This window comes from Pinus tabuliformis, chromosome J (genome assembly GCF_031772625.1).
Source record: "Pinus tabuliformis cultivar Carrire ecotype Pingquan chromosome J, CPIR1, whole genome shotgun sequence".
Lineage (NCBI taxonomy): Eukaryota > Viridiplantae > Streptophyta > Pinopsida > Pinales > Pinaceae > Pinus > Pinus tabuliformis.
The window spans coordinates 1,259,661,859-1,259,670,637 of record NC_142295.1 but is presented as its reverse complement, the minus strand read 5'-3'; positions in this window follow the sequence as shown (position 1 = coordinate 1,259,670,637).

Sequence of the window (8,779 nt, the reverse complement as noted above, 5' to 3'; positions counted from 1 at the left end):
CCTCGATCGCGCCACCCCTGTGGCCCCCAGCCCCGCCCGACTGACGGAGGGCTGCGGGGGTGGCGCTGTCCTCGGCACGCCACCCCCGAGGCCCTCCGCCCCGCCCAGCGGGCGACCGGTCGATTCTGGGAATTGATCGGCTGCCGGCCGGGCGGGATGGGGAATCGACGGTTGCCGGCCCGGCGGGGCGGGGGGCCGCGGGGGTGGTGCTGGCCTCGGCCACGCCGCCCCTGTGGCCCTCCGCCCCGACCGACTGCTGGGCAGGCGGGGCGGAGGGAATCAACCGGCCTCCTGCCAGGCGGGGCGGGGGGCCGCGGGGGTGGCGATGGCCTTGGCCGCGCCACCCCCGCGGCCCTCAGCCCCGACCAGTCGGTGTCCGGTCGATTTCGGCCACCCGCCCAGCCTGGCCAGCGGCCCATCGATTCCGGGGCGGGGGCCGCAGGGGTGGCGTTGGCCTCCGCTGCGCCATCCTCGCGGCCCTCCGCCCCTATAGGCCGGCGTCAGGTCAATTCCGGCCCCCCGCCCCGCCCCGCCCCGCCCGGCCGCAATGGGCTGCTAGCCGGGCGGGGCGGGGGGCCGAGGGGGTGGCGCTGGCCTCGCCACCTCCGTGGCCTTCCGTGTCACGCCTCTACACCTGCGGTAGTCTTTCAACCGCTTATAGCGAGGTGCGGCACTACCAACCGTTTTCTTTTCACCAGTACTTACGATTGTAGACTATGCCTTAACATTCCATACTTAGTTTTATTTTCGTTACCAAGTATTATTAATGTGCCTTTTACCAATGAACACCCATACACATTCATTATCAATAGCATTATACAAGAGAAATGCACAACAGTATAAGGGAGGGGCAACTCCCTGCAATATGAGTCTGCCTGAATATTAATATATGCATAATTTTCCATTTTTACAAAGTATAGACTAAGTCCTTGGGAAACCCCAAATTATACTTGGCCAAATTTCCAACTTCGGCAAACTGGGTTGCCGAGCTCGTCGCCACCTCCGCACGGTCGCCGCACGACTCACCAACCCGTCGTTCACCTCGTCGCACGTCTTTGTCGGTTCTCTCTTTGTTTGGTCGCATACGCGCAAACCTTGTACACCTGCCCACGCAGTCCCACTCGCCAACCTTGACAAATGCCCAAATCGTGTGAACAGCACGTAGTACCGCCTGCCCAACTCTACGACCTCCGGTTCCAACCTTCGTCTCACGGTCGTGTCGTTTGCCCAACTTGGGCGCGCCTCCAAGTCGCCACACACGGGCGCCTCTACCCGAGACACACTCCCGTTCACAACCCAACACACCAACAAGTCTCCGTGCACACTTGCACGATGGGCGGGCGCTCACCCGAGTCGCCAAGACACCCACGCCAAGTCGTCGCACAATGCGGGCGCCACACACCCGTACACGCCCACACCCAACCGCCAGGGGCTCCTGCCCGCACCTTCACCCACAACTGCGCTTCAACATGCATGGCCGCCCAAGAATGGGCCCATGTCACAACTGCGCCTTTCCTTAGACCTGCGCACTAAATCTACGCACCTCTATGTAGAGCGAATGATGTAGAGTGAGTTGAATGCTTGTCTCCAAATGAACCAACACACAACAGTTAGATGCATTGGAGGGGAGGTCATGGCTTGCCCAGCTGACCTCACCCAAGCCCCTGCTCCAACGCAAAAGCCCCTACTATGCCAAGTCGGCCTCCATGTCTCCTCCACGCCATATAAACAAGTGCTCACCTCACAAACGCACATAGGTCATCGCACACTTGGAGAGCTCGCACCAAACCGCAGGTTGCACTTCATGCCGGAGAACGCAGGTCGTTACACTACACCCCGCTTGGCCAGCGTGCGCCACCCCCGCGGCCCTCCGCCCTGCCCGGCCGACGTCTGGTCGATTCCCGAGCGCCACCCCCGCGCCCCCCCGCCCCGCCCGGCTGGCGGCTCGTCGATTCCGGGGGTGGCGCTGGCCTCAGCTGCGCCATCCCCGTGGCCCTCCACCCCGCCCTGCCGACGTCTGGTCGATTCCCGAGCGCCACCCCCTCGGCCCCCCGTCTTGATCGGCCGGCGGCCCGTCGATTCCCGGAATCGATGGGCCGCCAGGCCGGGTGGGGTGGGGGGCCGTGGGGGTGGCGTTGGCCTCAGCCGCGCCACCCCTATTGCCCTCCGCCTCGCCCGGCCGGCGTCCGGTCAATTCCCGAGCGCCACCCCCGCCCGGCCGGTGTCCCGTCGATTCCCGGAATCGACGGGTCGTCGGCCGGGCGGGGCGGGGGGCCGCGGGGGTGGCGCTGGCCTCGGTCCTTCACCCCGCCCGGCTGGTGGCTGGTCGATTCCCGGAATCGACGGACCGCCGGCCCATCGATTCCCGGAATCGATGGACCGCCGACCCATCGATTCCCGGAATCGACGGGTTGCCCACTGGGCGGAGCGGGGGGCCGCGGGGGTGGCGCTGGCCGTGGCGGCTGGTCGATTATTGGAATCGACGCGCCACTGACCGGGCAGGGCGGGGGGCCACGGGGATGGCGCGGCCTCGCGGCCCCCTGCCCCGCCCGGTAGGTGCCACCCCTGCGTCCCCCCGCCCTGCCCGGCCGGCGGCCCGTCGATTCCCCGGAATCGACCGGCTGCCTACCGGGTGGGGCGGAGGTTCGGGAATCGATGGGCTGCTGTTCGGGCTGGGTGGGGGGCCGCGGGGGTGCGCCCCACCCTGCTCGCTCAGTGTCCCATCAATTCCCAGAATCGATGGGCCGCCGGCCCTCGAGGGGGTGGTGCGGCCGAGCCCGAGGCCAGCGCCACCCCCGAGGCCCTCTGCCGGCCCTCGCGGGGGTGGCGCTGGCCTAGGCCGCGCCACCCCCGCGTCCCCCCCGCGACACCCCCGCCCTGCCCAGCCGACATCTTGTTGATTCCGGGAATCGACTGGCCGCCGGGCGGGCGGGGCGGAGGGCCGCGAGGCCCCCGCCCCACCCAGCCGGCGCCTGTCGATTCCGGGAATTGACTGGCCGCCGGCCGGGCAAGGCAGAGGGCCGCGGGCCTCGCCCCGCCCCGCCCAGCCGGTGCTCGTCGATTCCGGGAATCGACTGGCCACTAGCTGGGCAGGGCGGAGGGCCGCGGGGGTGCCACGGGCCGGCCCTCTGCCCTGCCCGGCCGGTGGCCGATCGATTCCCGGGCAGGGCGGAGGGCCGCGAGGGTGCCACTGGCTGGCCCTCCGCCTTGCCCAGCCGGCGGCCGATCGATTCCCAAAATCGACGGGCGCCGGCTGGGCGGGGTGTGGGGCCGTGGGGGTGGCACTGGCCTCGTGGCCCTCCACCCCGCCCGGCCGGCGGCCTGTCAATTCCTGGGCGGCCCGTCGATTCCGGGAGTCGACGGGCTGCTGGCCGGGCGGGGCGGAGGGCCGCGGGGGTGGCGCAGTAGAGGCTAGAGAATCGATGGGCCGCCATCTGAGCGGGGCGGGGGGCCGCGGGGGTGGCACAGCGCCACCCCCACGGCCCCCCGCCCCGCTCGGCCAGCGGCGGGCCGCCGGGCGGGTGGGCGGAGCAGGCCGGGTGAGAGGGGGAGGGGAGCAGGGTGGGGGGGGGGTAGTGGGAGAACGGGGGGAGCGGGGGAGAGTGTTATAGACATTTTTGTGCCTTACAGCATGAAGCATGAAATGTCCATAATTTAAGGGATCCAAAGTCCCTAAACATGTTGTTCCTACCCCTAGAGGAACAAGGTCAGCAAACCACAGCAATTCAAATCAGTTCTCCACTGAAAAACACTCAAAAACAAGTCAATTCTGGATCATGTCAACTGCTCCACTGAGCATCTGCGCTGAATGTCAACTGCTCCATGGTCTACCTGCGCTGAATGTCAACTCCAGCAAAGGCTACCTACGTTGAGCGAGATTTGACAAGTGGAAGTCTCATTCCTCAATGTGTCAGTGCCCAGGAAGCTTCCAAAATGACACTTGGATCAAGGAATTCGCCTAGTGATGAGTAAGAGGTTCTAAAACTCCAAGTGGAAGCAAGGATCTCCAAGTGGACTCAAGAACTGAAGAAGAACTGGAGTTGAAGAGGACACTAGTCACACATCAGGCTGACTCATCTTCTCTTCAAAACTCTATATAAGGATCTCATCCCATGAGATCTGGGGGCGGGAATTTGGTGCAAAGAATTGCTGTTGGTTTACAGTTAGAACTATTGGGTGATTACTTGAAGGAGGTGAAGAGGAGATTTCTTTCCGTCGGGAAGGTGATGCTAGATTGGGCCTCTTTTGGTTGTATCACTACCTGAACCTTACTTTCTTCCATTAATAAAGCATTTGAGGTTCTTCTATATGCATGTGTTTCAATGATGTATTGTTGTACTTGTGTATTTGATTTATTCTAATCCTTGAATCAATTATGAATGTATTCTTCTTGTAGTTTCCCTCTCTTGTCTTTTTGCAGGATCTTGGTGTAGCTGGGTCCGTGAGAGAGCAAGGAGCTGGGAGCAAGCAGCAAGGAGAGAAGATTGGATCAACCATTAGCGGAAGACATCGGTTAGTGGATCTCTTTCTTCCCCCCTTTTACATCTCATAAAGAAGTAATCTTAGATAGCTTTGCTTTGATTGTTGCTAAGGAACTATCACCCTTAGAGTGGGATAGGGTCATTCCGTATTGGATACTTTTCCCAACAACAGAGAGGGTGGGGTGGGGGGTGGTGGCCACGTGGGTGGGGGAGAGGGGGGAGAGTGGGGTGGGGATCGGGGGAGAAGGTGGGGTGGGGTGTGGTGGCCGCGTGGGTGGGGGAGAGGGTGGGCTAAGGGAGAGGGTAGGGTGGTGGGCGGTGGCTGCGTGGGGGGGGGGAGCGAGGGAGAGGAGGCTAGTGGCACCCTCCCCCCCCACCCCGCGGCCCTCCGCCTTGCTCGGCCAGCGGCCGGTCGATTCCCGGAATCGACGGGCGCCGGCTGGGCGGGGTGGGGGGGGGAGCGAGGGAGAGGAGGCCAACGGCACCCTCACGGCCCTTTGCCCTGCCCGGCCAGTGGCCAGTCGATTCCTGGAATCGACGGGCGACGGCTGGGCGGGGCGGAAGGCTGCGGGGGTGGCGCTGGCCTCACGGCCCTCCGCCCCGCCCGGCCGATGACCTGTCGATTCTTGGGCGGCCCGTTGATTCCGGGAGTCAACGGGCCGCCGGCCGGGCAGGGCGGAGGGCCGCGGGGGTGGTGCAGCAGAGGCCAGCGCCATCCCCACGGCCCCCCGCTCGGAATCGACGGGCCGCCGGGTGGGCGGGTGGAGCAGGCTGGGTGAGAGGGGGAGGGGAGCGTGGGGGGGTAGTGGGAGAAGGGGGGGAGCGGTGGAGAGGGTGGGGTGGGGGGTGGTGGCCGCGTGGGTGGGGGAGAGGGGGGGAGAGTGGGTGGGGGAGAGGGTGAGGTGGTGGGCGGTGGCCGCGTGGGTGGGGGAGAGGGGCTGGGGGGGGGGGAGCGAGGGAGAGGAGGCCAGCGGCACCCCCGCGGCCCTCCACCCTTCCCGGCCAGCGGCCGGTCGATTTGATTCCGGGTGGGGGTTGGTGGTCGCGTGGGTGGGGGAGGGGGGCAGAGTGGGGGGGGGGAGCGGGGGAGAGGGTGGGGTGGGGTGTGGTGGCCGCGTGGGTGGGGGAGAGGGTAGGGTGGAGGGCGAGGGCCGCGTGGGTGGGGGAGAGGGGCGGGGAGCGAGGGAGAGGAGGCGGGCGCGTGGGTGGGGGTCGGGTGTGGGGAGGGGAGAGGGGGGGAGGGTAGGGGGGTTGGCCGCGTGGGTGGGAGTAGTGAGAGAAGGGGGGGAGTGGGGGAGAGGGTGGGGTGGGGGTTGGTGGCCGCGTGGGTGTGGGAGAGGGGGAGAGTTGGGTGGGGGGGAGAGGGTGAGGTGGTGGGCGGTGGCCGCGTGGGTGGGGGAGCGAGGGAGAGGAGGCCAGCGGCACCCCCGCAGCCCTCCACCCTTCCCGGCTAGCGGCCGGTCGGTTCGATTCCGGGTGGGGGGTGGTGGCCGCGTGGGTGGGGGGGGAGCGTGGGGGTGGGGGGGAGTGGGGGAGAGGGTGGGGTGTGGTGGCCGCGTGGGTGGGGGAGAGGGTAGGGTGGAGGGCAAGGGCCGCGTGGGTGGGGGAGAGGGTAGGGTGGAGGGCGAGGGCCGCGTGGGTGGGGGAGAGGGGCGGGGAGCGAGGGAGAGGAGGCGGGCGCGTGGGTGGGGGTCGGGTGTGGGGAGGGGAGAGGGGGGGAGGGTAGGGGGGTTGGCCGCGTGGGTGGGGGCGGTGGCGGGGGGAAGGGGCGGAGAGGGGGGCAGGGGTGGCCGCGTGGGAGGGGGGGTATGGGGGTTAAGGGGGGGGGGGCGTAGGTTTGGGGGGTTAGGGGTTAGGCAGGTTGGGTGGAGGGTTGGGGGGGCGTGGGTAGGGGGTCGGGATGGGGGTAGGGGGTATGGGGGTAAGGGGGGGGGGGGGCGGAGGTGGGGGGGGTTAGGGGTTAGGCAGGTTGGGTGGAGGGTTGGGGGGGTGCGGGTTGGGTGGAGGGTTGGGGGGGCGCGGGTAGGGGGGTGAGGATGGGGGTAGTGGGGTCGGGGTTAAGGGGGGGCATGGGTAGGGGGGTGGAGGGGGGTAAGGAGTGGTGTAGAGGGGGGGCGCATAGGTAGGGGGGCGAGTTGGGTAGGGGGCGCTTGGGTGTGGGGTGTAGAGTGGGGTGGGGCATGGGTAAGGGATGTTTGAGTGGTGGTGATGAGCCCCAAATTTGGTAACATTTTGGGCTCATTTGGCCTAACTACCTTTGCTCAATCCTTCATTTTTCATAACTTATGCATCATTTTTTAGTATATTTATGTCATTTGTATGAATGAGGGCAGTCACTATTCCTAGGTGGCTAACACGTGCTCATTTCAGGTTTTTTGGCACATGATTGGAACAAAACCGAGCAAATAAGGACAAGGAGACAGCCAAGATGGGGTTGAGGATTCGTAGGAGGGTTGTCCAGCATTAAAAGTCCTTCCTCGGGATCTGCACCCCCAACTCCGAGCTCTAACAGCCACCACAACCGGATTAGAAGGCAGCCAAATGGATTTTGAGGAAGCAGCAGTTCACTCCTAGCTTGGTCAGCCGAGTCCCACTAATTTAGGAGGCCAGCTTGGGGCCTCGTGATGTATAAATTCTAAGGCTTGAGCCTTCGAAAAGGACTTTTTGAAACATTGTTGCACATTCTGCATTACGAGCTGCTAACCTAGTTTTGCTCTTTTGTAGCCATTGTTGGCATGCTATGTGAATTATGATTAATATTTTTTTAGTGGAAGACAGTGGATTTGATTTCAGTTCTGAGCTTTTAAAGGAGCCATAGCTCTCGGGGTTGGGCCCAACCTTAGAGCCTAAGGCCTCCTTCCTTTGTATTGTTATCTTTCCTTTCAGCATTATGGTTTTTATTTACATGCATTTGAAACACAGTTTGGTGAATCAGATTTCTTGGTGTGGCTAAGTAGGTCATTGGTAGAAGATAGAGTTGTTTTAGCTGTTTAGAATAAATTGAAGAGATTGGAGTTGATAAAAGTTCCAGAAAAGGTTGCTTGCACACTCATTTTCACCTCTTTCTAGGGGCTGGAATTGCAGACAGTGCTACCCACCAAAAACATTGGTTTACGAGTACATGCAATTTGTGGTGCTATATTTTTGTTTGTAGAAGTTGTCCATGCATTCAGACCTCTTGGAATATTTCCTTGCTTCAGTACTATACATGGTTTTCCTCAAAAAATAACGTTGTTGTTCATTGGTTCCATTAAACAATTAGGAATGTTTTGATTATATACAGGACATGGAAGAATTTGATTCAGTTTACACTGTGCAGTGCTACTCCCTCACCTTCTCATCCTTCTAAGCCTTGCCCAGGCCAACCACTCACCTCCCAATTAGACCCCTTGTCTCTCAGCTACTCTACTACCCACGTTATCTCACCTTTTCGGCCTTCCATCCCCTCTACTCTCCTTTAGACAAACTAGCTTAGAACACCCCCTCATCATCTCATCTCTCTGTCACTAAGTCATTACAAACCCCTCTCCTACCTCCCTATCCACCCATGCAGCCTCTTCCACTCACCCATCATCCAAAAATCCGATTGTAGAACATCTTGTAGGAATTACTGAACATCCTGTAGAAGTTTTGAAACATCCTGTAGAACCCCTGCAGACTTCCTGTAGAAGCTCATAAACGCGGCCTCTTGGTAGCCAAACTTTGTGAAACTCTCTGGAAGGGTGTTAGGGACCCCTTCAACCCTCTCTGAACTTTCCAACCTTTTTCAAGCCTTTCTCCTCCTTGGTCCACCTCTGCACAGAAAAACTAGTTAAGAGTACATGCATGATAATTCTAATAATTGAAACAAAAATACAAAAAGTGTTTTCTTCAGATAGAGGTAGTATAAACACATGCATTTCACCTTCATAGAAGTAATGGCATCACTTTCAGTAGTTTGCATCCCCATCTCTGCATCAGTAAGACTATCTGGTAGAATTAGGGTTTGCTAGGGTTCGCGTTTCTTGTCGGCTTTCAGTTCCTTTTTGCAATTAGATTAGCTTCTTTTGATATTAGCTTCCGCCCATCAGTTCAAAAGCTTCTTCTAAGAGCTCATAGAAGTTGGCTTGAGCCCCTAGCGGACTTGTGCCAGCTGACCAAGTGACAACTGCGACAAGAGCTAGTACTTGTGCATACAGCACTATCGCTTCCAAGTTTGTTACGAACTACCGGGTCGATAAAACTAAAGAAGGAAGCTCCAGGAGTTGTAGCATTATTGCTACAATACTGGAGCCCACCATCTTTTTGGCGCCGTTGCC